At 39.0% G+C, this 17,832-nt stretch overlaps 1 non-coding gene across 1 annotated transcript; it reads left to right on the forward strand.

Annotated features, from left to right (window-relative positions):
* Window positions 1-6,315: 6,315 nt before the first annotated feature.
* Window positions 6,316-6,423, forward strand: LOC112774315 (small nucleolar RNA R71). The gene has a single exon (XR_003188810.1). It is a non-coding gene; the product is annotated as a small nucleolar RNA R71 (small nucleolar RNA).
* Window positions 6,424-17,832: the final 11,409 nt, after the last annotated feature.

Consider the following 17,832-nt stretch of genomic DNA (forward strand, 5'->3'; position numbering starts at 1 on the left):
ATGGAGTTTTCGAACATAAATGATAAATAGATAGAAAATAAGGATAGAAACACTTATGTAATTCATTGGTGAGAATTTCAGATAAGCGTATAGAGATGCTTTCGGCCCTCTGAATCTCTGCTTTCCTGCTGTCTTCACCCAATCAGTCTTACTCCTTTCCATGGCTGGCTTTATGTAAGGGCATCACCATTGTCAATGGCTACATCCCATCCTCTTGTGAAAATGGTCCAAATGCTCTGTCACAGTACGGCTAATCATCTGAGGTTCTCGATCATGCTGGAATAGGATTCACCCTCCTTTTGCGTCTGTCACTACGCCCAGCACTCGCGAGTTTGAAGCTCGTCACAGTCATTCAATCCCTAAATCCTACTCGGAATACCACAGACAAGGTTTAGACTTTCTGGATTCTCATGAATGCCGCCATCAATCTAGCTTACACCACGAAGATTCTGATTAAGAGATCTAAGAGATACTCATTCAATCAAAGGTAGAACGGAAGTGGTTGTCAGGCACGCGTTCATAGAAAATGATGATGATTGTCACGTTCATCACATTCAGGTTGAAGTGCGAATGAATATCTTAGAAGCGGAACAAGTTGAATTGAATAGAAAAACAATAGTACTTTACATTAATCTTTGAGGAACAGCAGAGCTCCACACCTTAATCTATGGAGTGTAGAAACTCTACCATTGAAAATACATAAGTGATAATGGAGTTCATTGGTCTCGGCCCCAGAGGGGAACCGGAGTAACCAAGATTGCGAATACAATGATAAAAAGTTCTATTTATACTAAACTAGTCACTAGGGTTTACAGAAGTAAGTAATTGATGCATAAATCCACTTCTGGGACCCACTTGGTGTGTGCTTGGGCTGAGCTTGAATGTTACATGTGCAGAGGCTCTTTCTGGAGTTGAACGCCAGGTTGTAACGTATTTCTGGCGTTCAACTCTGGTTTGTGACTTGTTTCTGGCGTTTAACTCCAGACAGCAGCATAGAACTGGTGTTTAACGCCCTTTTACGTCGTCTAAACTCGACCAAAGTATGGACTATTATACATTGCTGGAAATCCCTGGATGTCTACTTTCCAACGCAATTGGAAGCACACCTTTTTGAGTTCTGTAGCTCCAGAAAATCCACTTTGAGTGTAGGAAGGTCAGAATCCAACAACATCAGCAGTCCTTCTTCTACCTCTGAATCTGATTTTTGCTCAAGTCCCTCAATTTCAGCCAGAAAATACCCGAAATCACAGAAAAACACACAAACTCATAATAAAGTCTAGAAATGTGAATTTAACATAAAAACTAATGAAAACATCTCTAAAAGTAACCATATTCTACTAAAAACATACTAAAAACAGTGCCAAAAAACGTATAAATTATCCGCTCATCACAACACCAAACTTAAATTGTTGCTTGTCCCCAAGCAACTGAAAATCAAATAGGATAAAAAGAAGAGAATATACTATAAATTACAAACTATCAATGAAACATAGCTCTAATTAAATGAGCGGGACTTGTAGCTTTTTGCCTCTTGAATAGTTTTGGCATCTCACTTTATCCATTGAAGTTCAGAATGATTGGCATCTATGGGAACTCAGAGTTTAGATAGTGTTATTGATTCTCCTAGTTCAGTATGATGATTCTTGAACACAGCTATTTTATGAGTCTTGGCCGTGGCCCTAAGCACTTTGTTTTCCAGTATTACCACCGGATACATAAATGCCACAGACACATAATTGGGTGAACCTTTTCAGATTGTAACTCAGCTTTGCTAAAGTCCCCAATTAGAGGTGTCCAGGGTTCTTAAGCACACTCTCCTTTTACTTTGGACCTTGACTTTAACCGCTCAGTCTCAAGTTTTCACTTGACACCTTCACACCACAAGCACATGGTTAGGGACAGCTTGGTTTAGCCGCTTAGGCCAGGATTTTATTCCTTTAGGCCCTCCTATCCACTGATGCTCAAAGCCTTGGGATCCTTTTTCTTACCCTTGCCTTTTGGTTTTAAGGGTTACTGGCTTTTTGCTCTTGCCTCTTGGTTTTAAGAGCTTTTGGCTTTTTCTGCTTGCTTTTTCTTTTTCGTTCTAAATTTTTTTTTTCGCCTATATTTTTTTTCTTTTTTTTTTCTGCAAGCTTTGTTCTTTGCTGCTTTTTCTTGCTTCAAGAATCATTTTTATGATTTTTCAGATTATCAAATAACATGTCTCCTTGTCATCATTCTTTTAAGAGCCAACATATTTAACATTCTTAAACAACAACTTCAAAAGACATATGCACTGTTTAAGCATTCATTCAGAAAACAAGAAGCATTGTCACCACATCAATATAATTAAACTAAGTTCAAGGATAAATTCGAAACTCATGTATTTCTTGTTCTTTTGAATTAAAATAGTTTTCATTTAAGAGAGGTGATGGATTCATAGGACATTCATAACTTTAAGACATAGTTACTAACTACTAATGATCATGTAATGAAGACACAAACATGGATAAGCACTTAACATAGAAAACGAAAAATAGAGAAAGTAAGAACAAGGAGTGAGTCCACCTTAGTGATGGTGGCGTTTCCTTCATGAGGATCCTATGATGTCCTTGAGCTCTTCTATGTCTCTTCCTTGTCTTTGTTGCTCCTCCCTCGTTGCTTTTTGATCTTCTCTTATTTCATGAAGGATGATGGAGTGCTCTTGATGTTCCACCCTTAATTGTCCCATGTTGGAACTTAATTCTCCTAGGGAGGTGTTGATTTGCTCCCAATAGTTTTGTGGAGGAAAATGCATTTGAGGCATCTCCGGGATCTCATGGTGATGAGCTTCATGCGCCTCTTGAGCTCCATGAATGGGCTCTCTTGCTTGCTCCATCCTTTTCTTAGTGATGGGCTTTTCTTCCTCAATGGGAATGTCTCCTTCTATGAAAGCTCCAGCTGAGTAACATAGATGGCAAATAAGATGAGGAAAAGCTAGCCTTGCCATGGGGGAGGACTTTTCGGCTATTTTGTAGAGTTCAAGGGAGATGACTTCATGAACTTCTACTTCCTCTCCAATCATGATGCTATGAATCATGATGGCCCAATCCACAGTAACTTCGGATCGGTTGCTGGTGGGGATGATGGAGCGTTGTATGAACTCTAACCATCCTCTAGCTACAGGCTTGAGGTCCAGTCTTCTTAGTTGAACCGGCTTGCCTTTGGAGTCAATCTTCCATTGAGCTCCTTCCACACATATGTCCATGAGGACTTGGTCCAACCTTTGATTAAAGTTGACCCTTCTAGTGTAGGGGCGTGCATCTCCTTGCATCATAGGCAAGTCAAACGCCAACCTCACATTTTCCAGACTAAAATCTAAGTATTTCCCCCGAACCATGGTGACATAATTCTTTGGATCCGGGTTCTTACTTTGATCATGGTTCCTAGTGATCCATGCATTGGCATAGAACTCTTGAACCATTAGGATGCCAACTTGTTGGATGGGTTTTGTTAGAACTTCCCAACCTTTTCTTTGGATTTCATGTCGGATCTCCGGATACTCATTCTTCTTGAGCTTGAAAGGGACCTCAGGGATCACCTTCTTCTTGGCCACAACATCATAGAAGTGGTCTTGATGAGCTTTGGAGATGAATCTTTCCATCTCCCATGACTCGGAGGTGGAAGCTTTTGTCTTCCCTTTCCCTTTTCTAGAGGATTCTCCGGTCTTAGGTGCCATCAATGGTAATGGAAAAACAAAAAGCTTATGCTTTTACCACACCAAACTTAGAATTTTGCTCGCCCTCGAGCAAGAGAAGAAAGAATAGATGAAGAAGAAGAAGAAAATATGGAGGAGAAGAGGGAGTGGTGTATTCGGCCAAGAAGAGAAGAGAGGGTTGTGTTGTGTGAAAATGAGGAAGAATGGAGGGCTATATATAGGGAAGGGAGGGGGGTAAGGTTCGGCCATAAGGGTGGGTTTTGGGTGGGAAATTGATTTTGAATTTTGAAGTGGAGTTTATGAGGTAGGTTTATGGGAAGAGTGGATGGATGTGAGTGGTGAAGTGGTGATAGGGAAGAGAGATTGAGGTGATTAGTAAAGAGTTTTGGGGAAGAGTGTTTATGGGATTGTGTGAAAGAGGGGTGAGAAGAAGTGAGTGGAGGTAGGTGGGGATCCTGTGGGGTCCACAGATCCTGAGGTGTTTAAGGATTTACAACCTTGCACCAAATTAGGCATGCAAAATGCCCTTGCACACAACTCTGGGTGTTCAGCGCCAGATTGGTGCTTGTTCTGGGCGTTGAACGCCCATTTGTTGCCTATTTCTGGCGTTGAACACCAGAACCATGGTTGTTCTGGGCGTTCAGCGCCAGCTCTTCTCCAGGGATGCAATTTTGGCGTTCAAACGCCCAGATGCTGCCCATTTTGGGCGTTCAGCGCCAGAACCATGCTTTGTTCTGGCGTTGAATGCCAGCCAGATGCTTCTTACTAGCGTTCAAACGCCAGTAAGGTCTTCCTCCAGGGTGTGATTTTTCTTCTGCTGTTTTTGATTCCGTTTTCAATTTTTATATTTATTTTGTGATTCCACATGATCATGAACCTAATAAAACATGAAATAACAATAAAATTAGATAATTAAACATTGGGTTGCTTCCCAACAAGCGCTTCTTTAATGTCAATAGCTTGATAGTGGGCTCTCATGGAGCCTCACAGATGTGCAGAGCTTTGTTGAGACTTCCCAACACCAAACTTAGAGTTGGGATATGGAAGTTCAACACCAAACTTAGAGTTTGACTGTGGGGGCTCTGGTTGACTCTGCTTTGAGAGAAGCTTTTTATGCTTCCTCTCCATGTTTACAGAAGGATGTCCTTGAGTTTTAAACTCAAGGGAGTCCTTATTCAATTGAAGGACTAATTCTCCTCTGTCCACATCAATCACAGCTCTTGCTGTGGCTAGGAAGGGTCTTCTAAGGATGATGAATTCATCCTTATCCTTCTCAGTATCTAGGACTATGAAGTCAGCAGGGATGTAAAGGCCTTCAACCTTTACTAACACGTCCTCTACTTGTCCATAAGCCTGTTTTCTTGAATTGTCTGCCATCTCTAATGAGATTTTAGCAGCTTGCACCCCATAGATTCCCAGTTTCTCTATTACAGAGAGAGGCATAAGGTTTATTCCTGAACCAAGGTCACACAGAGCCTTTTCAAAGATCATGTTGCCTATGGTACAAGGTATTATGAACTTTCCAGGATCCTGTTTCTTCTGAGGCAATGTCAGTTGATCCAGATCACTTAGTTCATTGGCGAACAAGGGAGGTTCATCTTCCCAAGTCTCAATACCAAATAATTTGGCATTCAGCTTCATGATTGCACCAAGGTACTTGGTAACTTGCTCTTCAGTAACATCCTCATTCTCTTCAGAAGAGGAATACTCATCAGAGCTCATGAATGGCATAAGGAGGTTCAATGGAATCTCTATGGTCTCTAGATGAGTCTCAGATTCCTTTGGTTCCTCAGAGGAAAACTCCTTATTGATCACTAGACGTCCCAGGAGGTCTTCCTCCTTGGGGTTCACGTCCTCTCCTTCCCTTATAGGTTCGGCCATGGTAATTAATTCAATGGCCTTGCACTCTCCTTTTGGATTCTCTTCTGTATTGCTTGGGAGAGTACTAGGAGGGATTTCAGTGATCCTTTTACTCAGCTGGCCCACTTGTGCCTCCAAATTACTAATGGATGACCTTGTTTCATTCATGAAACTTACAGTGGCCTTAGATAGATCAGAGACTAAGTTTGCTAAATTAGATGTGTTTTGTTCAGAGTTCTCTGTCTGTTGCTGAGTGGATGATGGAAAAGGTTTGCTATTGTTAAACCTATATCTTCCACCATTATTAAAGCCTTGTTGAGGCTTTTGATCATTCCATGAGAGATTTGGGTGATTTCTCCATGATGGATTATATGTGTTTCCATAAGGTTCACCCATATAATTTACCTCTGCTATTGCAGGGTTTTCAGGATCATAAGCTTCTTCTTCAGAAGATGCCTCTTGAGTACTGTTGGATGCAGCTTGCATTCCATTCAGACTCTGAGAAATCATATTGACTTGCTGAGTCAATATTTTATTCTGAGCCAATATGGCATTCAGAGTATCAATTTCAAGAACTCCCTTCTTCATAGGCGTCCCATTACTCATAGGATTCCTCTCAGAAGTGTACATGAACTGGTTATTAGCAACCGTGTCAATGAGTTCTTGAGCTTCTGCAGGCATTTTCTTTAGGTGAATGGATCCACCTGCAGAAGTATCCAATGACATCTTTGATAGCTCAGATAAACCATCATAGAATATATCCAGATGGTCCATTCTGAAAGCATGTCAGAAGGACACTTTTTGGTCAGCTGCTTGTATCTTTCCCAAGCTTCATAGAGGGATTCACCTTCTTTCTGTCTGAAGGTTTGAACATCCACTCTAAGCTTGCTCAACTTTTGAGGAGGAAAGAACTTGGCTAAGAAAGCCGTGACCAGCTTATCCCAAGAGTTCAGGCTGTCTTTGGGTTGAGAGTCCAACCACACTCTAGCTCTGTCTCTTACAGCAAAAGGGAAAAGCATGAGCCTGTAGACTTCAGGATCTACTCCATTAGTCTTAACAGTATCACAGATCTGCAAGAATTCAGTTAAGAACTGAAAAGGATCTTCAGATGGAAGTCCATGAAACTTGCAGTTCTGCTGCATCAGAGAAACTAGCTGAGGTTTCAGCTCAAAATTGTTTGCTCCAATAGCAGGAATGGAGATGCTTCTTCCATGTAAATTGGAATTAGGTGCAGTAAAGTCACCAAGCATCCTCCTTGCATTATTATTATTTTCGGCTGCCATCTCCTCTTCTTGTTCGAAAATTTCTGAAAGGTGCTTGCTGGATTGTTGTAATTTAGCTTCTCTTAGTTTCCTTTTCAGAGTCCTTTCAGGTTCTGGATCTGCTTCAACAAAAATGTTCTTGTCCTTGCTCCTGCTCATATGAAAAAGAGAGAACAAAAAAATAATAATAGGGGTCCTTTTTACCACAGTATAGAGGTCCCAGTGTGAGTATAAGAAAAGAAGAAGAAGAAATTCGAACACAGATGGAAGAGGGGGTTCGAATTTAGGTGAGATGAAGTGTTAGTAGATGAATAAATAAATAGAAGGAGATGAGAGAAGGAGAATTTTCGAAAATAATTTTTGAAAAAGAGTTAGTGATTTTCGAAAATAGTTTTTGAAAAAGGTTAGTAATTTTCGAAAATTAAAATCAAAAATTAAAATAATTAGTTAATTAAAAAGAAATTTTGAAAAAGAGGGAAGATATTTTCGAAAATTAGAGAGAGAGTTAGTTAGGTAGTTTTGAAAAAGATAAGAAACAAACAAAAAGTTAGTTAGTTAGTTGAAACAAATTTGAAAATCAATTTTGAAAAGATAAGGAGATAGGAGGTTAGAGAAGATATTTTAAAATCAAACTTTGAAAAAGATGAGATAAGAAGATATTTTTGAAAAGATATGATTGAAATTAGTTTTGAAAAAAGATTTGATTTTTTTAAAATCACAATTAATGACTTGATTCACAAGAAATCACAAGATATGATTCTAGAACTCAAAGTTTGAATCTTTCTTAACAAGTAAGTAACAAACTTGAAATTTTTGAATCAAAACATTAATTGATGATGATATTTTCGAAAATTATGAGATAAAAGTAAGAGAAAGATTTTTGAAAAATATTTTTAAAATTTTCGAAAATAACTAAGAAAATGAAAAAGATTTGATTTTTGAAAAAGATTTTGAAAAAGATAAGATTTTTAAATTGAAAATTTGATTTGACTCATAAGAAACAATTGAATTTTAAAAATTTTTGAAAAAGTCAACTCAAATTTTCAAAATTTATGAGTGAAAAAGGGAGAGATATTTTTTTATTTTTGAATTTTTAATGATGAGAGAGAAAAACATGAAAATGATGCAATGCATGAAAATTTTGGATCAAAACAATGAATGCATGCAAGAATGCTATGAATGTCAAGATGAACACCAAGAACACTATGAATGTCATGATGAACATCAAGACTTATTTTTGAAAATTTTTATATGCAAAGAAAACATGCAAGACACCAAACTTAGAAATCTTTCATGTTTAGACACTTTGAATGCAAAAATGCACATGAAAAATAAGAAAAGATGCAAAACAAGAAAACATCAAGATCAAACAAGAAGACTTACCAAGAACAACTTGAAGATCATGAAGAACACCATGAATGCATGAATTTTTCGAAAAATGCAAGATGAACATGCAATTGACACCAAACTTGAAATCTGACTCAAGACTCAAACAAAAAATACAAAATATTTTTTGATTTTTATGATTTTATGATTTTTTTGGATTTTTCGAAAATTATTTTGAAAAAGGAAAATAAGGATTCCAAAATTTTTAATATGAATTCCAGGAATCTTGCATTGTTAGTCTAAAGCTTCAGTCCAGGAATTAGACATGGCTCACTAGCCAGCCAAGCTTTCAATGAAAGCTCCAGTCCAAAACACTAGACATGGCCAATGGCCAGCCAAGCTTCAGCAAACATAGATACCTCTCATGTATACAGCAACTAAGTGTGTGAGAATCTCTTCTTTTGTGATGGTAAGTTGAAACCCCAGTCCAAAAGAATTTAGACATGGCTTTACAGCCAGCCAGGCTTCAACATGCTTCATGAAACACTAGAATTCATTCTTAAAAATTCTGAAGAAAAATATATTTTTTTTTTGAAAACATTTTTTTTTCGAAAACAAAGGAGAAATTTTTCAAAGGTTTTTGAAAAATTTTTGAAAATAAAACAAAAAGAAAATTATCTAATCTGAGCAACAAGATGAACCGTCAGTTGTCCAAACTCGAACAATCCCCGGCAACGGCGCCAAAAACTTGTTGCACGAAATTGTGATCATCAATGGCGCCATCAACATGGTACGCTCAATTATAATCTCAACTTTTTATCACAACTTCGATACAACTAACCAGCAAGTGCACTGGGTCGTCCAAGTAATAAACCTTACGTGAGTAAGGGTCGATCCCACGGAGATTGTTGGTATGAAGCAAGCTATGGTCACCTTGTAAATCTCAGTCAGGCAGATATCAAATAGTTATGGATTTTTCGGACATAAATGATAAATAGATAGAAAATAAGGATAGAAACACTTATGTAATTCATTGGTGAGAATTTCAGATAAGCGTATAGAGATGCTTTCATCCCTCTGAATCTCTGCTTTCCTACTGTCTTCACCCAATCAGTCTTACTCCTTTCCATGGCTGGCTTTATGTAAGGGCATCACCGTTGTCAATGGCTACATCCCATCCTCTTGTGAAAATGGTCCAAATGCTCTGTCACAGCACGGCTAATCATCTGAGGTTCTGGATCATGCTGGAATAGGATTCACCCTCCTTTTGCGTCTGTCACTACGCCCAGCACTCGCGAGTTTGAAGCTCGTCACAGTCATTCAATCCCTGAATCCTACTCGGAATACCACAGACAAGGTTTAGACTTTCTGGATTCTCATGAATGCCGCCATCAATCTAGCTTACACCACGAAGATTCTGATTAAGAGATCTAAGAGATACTCATTCAATCAAAGGTAGAACGGAAGTGGTTGTCAGGCACGCATTCATAGGGAATGATGATGATTGTCACGTTCATCACATTCAGGTTGAAGTGCGAATGAATATCTTAGAAGCGGAACAAGTTGAATTGAATAGAAAAACAGTAGTACTTTGCATTAATCTTTGAGGAACAGCAGAGCTCCACACCTTAATCTATGGAGTGTAGAAACTCTACCGTTGAAAATACATAAGTGATAATGGAGTTCATTGGTCTCGGCCCTAGAGGGGAACCGGAGTAACCAAGACTGCGAATACAATGATAAAAAGTTCTATTTATACTAAACTAGTCACTAGGGTTTACAGAAGTAAGTAATTGATGCATAAATCCACTTCCGGGGCCCACTTGGTGTGTGCTTGGACTGAGCTTGAATGTTACACGTGCAGAGGCTCTTTCTGGAGTTGAACGCCAGGTTGTAACGTATTTCTGGCGTTCAACTCTGGTTTGTGACTTGTTTCTGGCGTTTAACTCCAGACAGCAGCGTAGAACTGGCGTTCAACGCCCTTTTACATCGTCTAAACTCGGCCAAAGTATAAACTATTATATATTGCTGGAAAGCCCTGGATGTCTACCTTCCAACGCAATTAGAAGCGCACCTTTTTGAGTTTTGTAGCTCCAGAAAATCCACTTTGAGTGTAGGGAGGTCAGAATCCAACAGCATCAGCAGTCCTTCTTCTACCTCTGAATCTGATTTTTGCTCAAGTCCCTCAATTTCAGCCAGAAAATACCTGAAATCACAGAAAAATACACAAACTCATAGTAAAGTCCAGAAATGTGAATTTAACATAAAAACTAATGAAAACATCCCTAAAAGTAACCAGATTCTACTAAAAACATACTAAAAATAGTGCCAAAAAGCGTATAAATTATCCGCTCATCAGTTTTCTTTTAATTGTACCCCTTTTATTTCAAGGTGCCTAGATATATTATCCTTGTTATATATGTATGTATTTTACTTTTAGAGATCGTAGCGCCTCGCCACCTCTGATTTACGTCCTAGGTGTAAAGCTCTGTATGATAGATTGTTACAGGGAAGGCCTGTTCCTTTTGAGTTGACTGTGTATCCTAGAGAGGTAACATCATACACACTTTTAAGATTTCTATTATATTACACATGTTAATTATGAATCAAGAATTAGTTTTTTTTTAATTTGGTGCAAGATGTGGCCGCAAAGGTATTGAAGCTTTGGGAAGCAAGCGATCACTCTAGTTGTATAATTTCTACCTCTGGTCATATATCAAAAGCCAAATTTTGTAGACTAAACTCAAATGTATTTCATATATATGATGCACAAACAAAAACTTATGCGCACTTGTTCATGTGAGTCATTCTTTCATTTTCTTCTCTTATATTCCATTTATTTACACGATTTCCTTTAATTTGCATGCAGGGACACTTTGAGATTCTATCTATGTCTAAAAATTATTTGGATCAAGGGAATGGTTCTGCAATTTGGTGGCTAGACATCACACTAGCTAGTTTGATAAAATGGCTTTTGGTGGTACCTTCATCACAATACACTGATAGCTTCTAACACTGTACCTGTAAAAAATTTGATTTATTCCTTAACTTACTTTTATCGTGTTCTAATTCTCTCAAAAGTTTACAACAGAACCATGTCATGCCAATAATTTTATCATTTATAGTACTATTAAAAGTTGTTCATATCTAACATGAAATTGATAAAATTGTGTTGTCTACCTCCATAATTAATTGGACATTTTCTTGAATTGCAATGTGATCATACATTCTACTAATTTGTAACTTCTTTTTTAGCTTTTTATGATGAACTTTGTGGAATAAAATGAAAAGAACACCGAGAAAAATTGCAATGAAGCTGAACCTTCTACTGCTGATGATGATGAAACAACTCCTAAAGCATTATCTGATAGTGTCGAAAAGAAGAAGCAAAAAAAAAAAAAAGAAGAAAAATAAGAAGAGAAAGAAGTTGTCTGCCTCTACAAGTGATGGTGTTGATGTTCTTACCCCCTTTCCCTTGCGTGAAAAATACTATTGATTATGGATTCTTTGAGTCTTTCGGATTTGGTGGTCAATGAGAGTGATAAGAAAGAATAGTTTTAGAACAATGTGATTAATTAGTTTGATTTCTAAAAGGCTTACCTTTTTGTTTGAGGATAACATATGATTGTTTGTTACAGGTTTGTTAAATAAATAAAGTAGACTATGCCTCGTGAATTTGGATATTATTGAGATGACAAACTAAGAAAGATTTAGATTTTATGTTTTAATTTGTTTGTTTAAGTCGTTAATATTGATCACTACTACATTTTAGACATTTAGTAATATTTATTTGTTAACATTTATTAAAATGTTAGTAATTATCATGAAATTAAATTTTAGGCAACATTCATATTCAAACGTTAGCAAATTCCATTAAATTTTTAAAAAACTTACAAAAATCGTTACCTATTCTCAGATAGCTCTCAAAATCGAAACCCTTATGTGGTGAAACCACCTCGCAAAAACCGCTCACAATCGTTCTCACTCTAACTCTCATGATGTGAAACCACCTCTTGCTCTTCCTCAATCATCTCTTGTTCCGCCTCTCCGATCTCTCGCTCCGCCTCATCGATCTCACAATTCGTAAATCGGAGCCACAATCGTGTGTTTTCACTGTCACTCTACCTCACGTTGTCTAGCCTTTGGTTTATCCTCTCGTCACCTGAGTTGTTGCTTGCGCCATCGTCTTCTCGCTACCCCGTCGTCTTCTCGCCAGTTCCATCCTTTGCTCATCCCACGGTCTGGTGAATTCCAATTCTCTTGTTCAGTTAGCTTCTTGCACCTTCAATCTTCTTTAATCTTTACTTAATAATTAATTTGATTTATAATTATTAGTTGATTTAGGGTTTTCATCAGCTGTATCTGTTGTAGGAATTAATAAGAAGTTCTGTGGTGCGCAGAAATTGTGATTACACTTTAATTATGTAAAATTCATCGCTCTTTCTTTCCCTGGTAATGGCGCCAAAAACATGATGCCAATACCATGGTTCACAACTTCGCACAACTAACCAGCAAGTGCACTGGGTCATCCAAGTAATACCTTACGCGAGTAAGGGTCGAATCCCACGGAGATTGTTGGTATGAAGCAAGCTATGGTCACCTTGTAAATCTCAGTCAGGTGGATATAAAATAGTAATGGGTTTTCGAAAATAAATAATAGAATAGGGATAGAGGTACTTATGTAAATCATTGGCAGGAATTTCAGATAAGCGAATGGAGATGCTTTTCGTTCCTCTGAACCTCTGCTTTCCTGCTATCTTCATCCAATCAGTCTTACTCCTTTCCATGGCTGGCTTTATGTGATACATCACCATTGTCAATGGCTACTTTCGGTCTTCTCTCGGGAAAATTATCCAAATGCCCTGTCACGGCACGGCTAATCGTCTGGAGGCATCACCCTTGTCAATGGCTTCATCTTATCCTCTCAGTGAAAATGGTCAACGCACCCTGTCATGGCACGGCTATTCATCTGTCGGTTCTCGATCATGCTGGAATAGGATTTACTATCCTTTTGCGTCTGTCACTATGCCCAGCAATCGCGAGTTTGGAGCTTGTCACAGTCATTCAATCATTGAATCTTACTCGGAATACCACAGACAAGGTTTACACCTTCCGGATTCTCTTGAATGCCGCCATCATTCTAGCTTACACCACGAAGATTCCGATTAGGAGATCTAAGAGATACTCATTCAGTCGAAGGTAGAACGGGAGTGGTTGTTAGGCACGCGTTCATAGGGAATGATGATGATTGTCACGTTCATCACATTCAGGTTGAAGAGCGAATGAATATCTTAGAAGCGAAATAAGATGAATTGAATAGAAAACAGTAGTACTTTGCATTAATCTTTGAGGAACAGCAGAGCTCCACACCTTAATCTATGGAGTGTAGAAACTCTACCGTTAAAAATACATAAGTGAAAGGTCCAGGCATGGCCGAGATGGCCAGCCCCCTAAAACGTGATCAATAGTCTCCTAAGATGAACAATGGATTAAAACTGAGACCAAAGATGTCTAATACAATAGTAAAAGGTCCTATTTATAATAGACTAGCTACTAGGGTTTACAGAAGTAAGTAATTGATGCATATATCCACTTCCGGGGCCCACTTGGTGTGTGCTTGGGCTGAGCTTGAGTGTTGCACATGTAGAGGTCCTTCTTGGAGTTGAACGCCAGCTTTTTTGCCAGTTTGGGCGTTCAACTTTGGTTTTGGATCCTTTTCTGGCGCTGGACGCCAGAATTGGGCAGAGAGCTGGCGTTGAACGCCAGTTTGTGTCGTCTATTCTTGGCCAAAGTATGGATTATTATATATTTCTGGAAAGCCCTGGATGTCTACTTTCCAACGCAATTGGAAGCGCACCATTTTGAGTTCTGTAGCTCCAGAAAATATATTTTGAGTGCAGGGAGGTCAGAATCCAACAGCATCAGCAGTCCTTCTTCAACCTCTGAATCTGATTTCTGCTCAAGTCCCTCAATTTCAGCCAAAAAATACCTGAAATCACAGAAAAACACACAAACTCATAGTAAAGTCCAGAAATGTGAATTTAACATAAAAACTAATGAAAACATCCCTAAAAGTAACTAGATCATACTAAAAACATACTAAAAACAATGCCAAAAAGTGTATAAATTATCCGCTCATCACAACACCAAACTTAAATTGTTGCTTGTCCCCAAGCAACTGAAAATCAAATAGGATAAAAAGAAGAGAATATACAATAAATTCCAAACTATCAATGAAACATAGCTCCAATCAAATGAGCGGGACTTATAGCTTTTTGCCTCTTGAATAGTTTTGGCATCTCACTTTATCCATTGAGGTTTAGAATGATTGGCATCTATAGGAACTTAGAGTTCAGATAATGTTATTGATTCTCCTAGTTCAGTATGATGATTCTTGAACACAGCTATTTTATGAGTCTTGGTCGTGGCCTTAAGCACTTTGTTTTCCAATATTACCACCGGATACATAAATGCCACAGACACATAATTGGGTGAACCTTTTCAGATTGTGACTCAGCTTTGCTAAAGTCCCCAATTAGAGGTGTCCAGGGTTCTTAAGCACACTCTTTTTTTGCTTTGGACCTTGACTTTAACCGCTCAATCTCAAGTTTTCACTTGACACCTACACGCCACAAGCACATGGTTAGGGACAGCTTGGTTTAGCCGCTTAGACCAGGATTTTATTCCTTTAGGCCCTCCTATCCACTGATGCTCAAAGCCTTGGGATCCTTTTTCTTTGCCCTTGCCTTTTAGTTTTAAGGGTTATTGGCTTTTTGCTCTTGCCTCTTGGTTTTAAGAGCTTTTGGCTTTTTCTGCTTGCTTTTTCTTTTTCTTTCTATTTTTTTTCGCCTATTTTTTTTTTCTGCAAGCTTTGTTCTTTGCTGCTTTTTCTTGCTTCAAGAATCATTTTTATGATTTTTCAAATTATCAAATAACATGTCTCCTAGTCATCATTCTTTCAAGAGCCAACATATTTAAAATTCTTAAACAACAACTTCAAAAGACATATGCACTGTTCAAGCATTCATTCAGAAAACAAGAAGCATTGTCACCACATCAATATAATTAAACTAAGTTCAAGGATAAATTCGAAACTCATGTACTTCTTGTTCTTTTGAATTAAAACATTTTTCATTTAAGAGAGGTGATGGATTCATAGGACATTCATAACTTTAAGACAAAGTTACTAACTACTAATGATCATGTAATGAAGACACAAACATAGATAAGCACATAATATAGAAAACGAAAAACAGAAGAAATAAGAACAAGGAATGAATCCACCTTAGTTATGGTGGCGTTTCCTTCTTGAGGAACCAATGATGTCCTTGAGCTCTTCTATGTCTCTTCCTTGTCTTTGTTGCTCCTCCCTCATTGCTTTTTGATCTTCTCTTATTTCATGAAGCATGATGGAGTGCTCTTGATGTTCCACCCTTAGTTGTCCCATATTGGAACTTAATTCTCCTAGGGAGGTGTTGATTTGCTCCTAATAGTTTTGTGGAGGAAAGTGCATTTGAGGCATCTCCGGGATCTCATGGTGATGAGCTTCATACGCCTTTTGAGCTCCATGAATGGGCTCTCTTGCTTGCTCCATCTTTTTCTTAGTGATGGGCTTGTCCTCTTTGATGAGGATATCTCCCTCTATGTCAATCCCAGCCGAATTGCATAGGTGGCAAATGAGGTGAGGAAAGGCTAACCTTGCCATAGTGGAGGACTTGTCAGCCACCTTGTAGAGTTCTTGAGGTATAATCTCATGAACTTCCACCTCTTCTCCAATCATGATGCTATGGATCATGATGGCCCGGTCTATAGTAACTTCAGACCGGTTGCTAGTGGGAATGATTGAGCATTGAATGAACTCCAACCATCCTCTAGCTACAGGCTTGAGGTCCAATCTTCTTAGTTGAACCGGCTTGCCTTTGGAGTCAATCTTCCATTGAGCTCCTTCTACACATATGTCCATAAGGACTTGGTCTAACCTTTGATCAAAGTTGACTCTCCTTGTGTAGGGGCGTGCGTTCTCTTCCATGTTTGGCAAGTTGAACGCCAACCTCACATTTTCCGGACTAAAATCCAAGTATTTCCCCCGAACCATTGTAACATAGTTCTTTGGATCCAGGTTCTTACTTTGATCATGGTTCTTGGTGATCCATGCATTGGCATAGAACTCTTGAACCATTAGGATGCCGACTTGTTGGATGGGATTTGTTAGAACTTTCCAACCTCTTCTTTGAATTTCATGTCGGATCTCCGGATACTCATTTCTTTTGAGTTTGAAAGGGACCTCAGGGATCACCTTCTTCTTGGCCACAACATCATAGAAGTGGTCTTGATGGGCTTTGTAGATGAATCTTTCCATCTCCCATGACTCGGATGTGGAAGCTTTTGTCTTCCCTTTCCCCTTTCTAGAGGATTCTCCGGTCTTAGGTGCCATCAATGGTAATGGAAAAACAAAAAGCTTATGCTTTTACCACACCAAACTTAGAATATTGCTCGCCCTCGAGCAATAAAAGAAATAATAGATGAAGAAGAAGAAGAAATTGAGGAGAGGGAGAGTGGGAAGTGTTTCGGCCAAGAAGGGTGTAGAGGGGTGTGTTGTGTGAATTTGATGAAGAATGAAGGGCTTTATATAGGGAAGGGAGGGGGGGAAAGGTTTCGGCCATATGGGTGGGTTTGGGTGGGAAATTGGTTTTGAATTTTGAAGGTAGGTGGAGTTTATGAGGTAGGTTTATGGGGAAGAGTGGATGGATGTGAGTGGTGAAGAGGTGATGGGGAAGAGAGATTGAGGTGATTGGTGAAGGGTTTTGGGGAAGAGTGTTAATGGGATTGTGTGAAAGAGGGGTGAGAAGAAGTGAGTGGAGGTAGGTGGGGATCCTGTGGGGTCCACAGATCCTGAGATGATCCTGTGGGGTCCACAGATCCTGAGATGATCCTGTGAGGTCCACAGATCTTGAGGTGTCAAGGAATTTACATCCCTGCACCAATTTAGGCATGCAAAATGCCCTTGCACACAACTCTGGGCGTTCAGCGCCAGGTTGGTGCCCATTTTGGGCGTTCAGCGCCCAGACACTGCCCATTTTGGGCGTTCAGCGCCAGAACCATGCTCTGTTCTAGCGTTGAACGCTAGGTAGATGCTTCCTCCAGGGTGTGATTTTTCTTCTGCTATTTTTTATTCCGTTTTCAATTTTTCTCTTTATTTTGTGACTCCACATGATCATGAACCTAAGAAAACATGAAAAACAAAAACAAAATTTGATAAATAAACATTGGGTTGCCTCCCAACAAGCGCTTCTTTAATGTCAATAGCTTGACAGTGGGCTCTCATGGAGCCTCACAGATGTTCAGAGCATTGTTGAGACTCTCCAACACCAAACTTAGAGTTTGGATGTGGGAGTTCAACACCAAACTTAGAGTTTGGTTGTGGCCTCCCAACACCAAACTTAGAGTTTGACTGTGGGGGCTTTGGTTGACTCTGCTTTGAGAGAAGTTTTTTCTGCTTCCTCTCCATGGATGCAGAGAGAGATCTTTGAGTTGTAAACACAAGGTTGTCCTTATTTAATTGAAGGATCAATTCTCCTCTGTCCACATCAATCACAGCTCTTGCTGTGGCTAGGAAAGGCCTTCCTAGGATGATGGATTCATCCTCTTCCTTTCTAGTATCCAGGACTATGAAATCAGCAGGGATGTAAAGGCCTTCAACCTTTACTA

Source organism: Arachis hypogaea, chromosome 18, assembly GCF_003086295.3.
Source record: "Arachis hypogaea cultivar Tifrunner chromosome 18, arahy.Tifrunner.gnm2.J5K5, whole genome shotgun sequence".
Classification (NCBI taxonomy): Eukaryota; Viridiplantae; Streptophyta; class Magnoliopsida; order Fabales; family Fabaceae; genus Arachis; species Arachis hypogaea.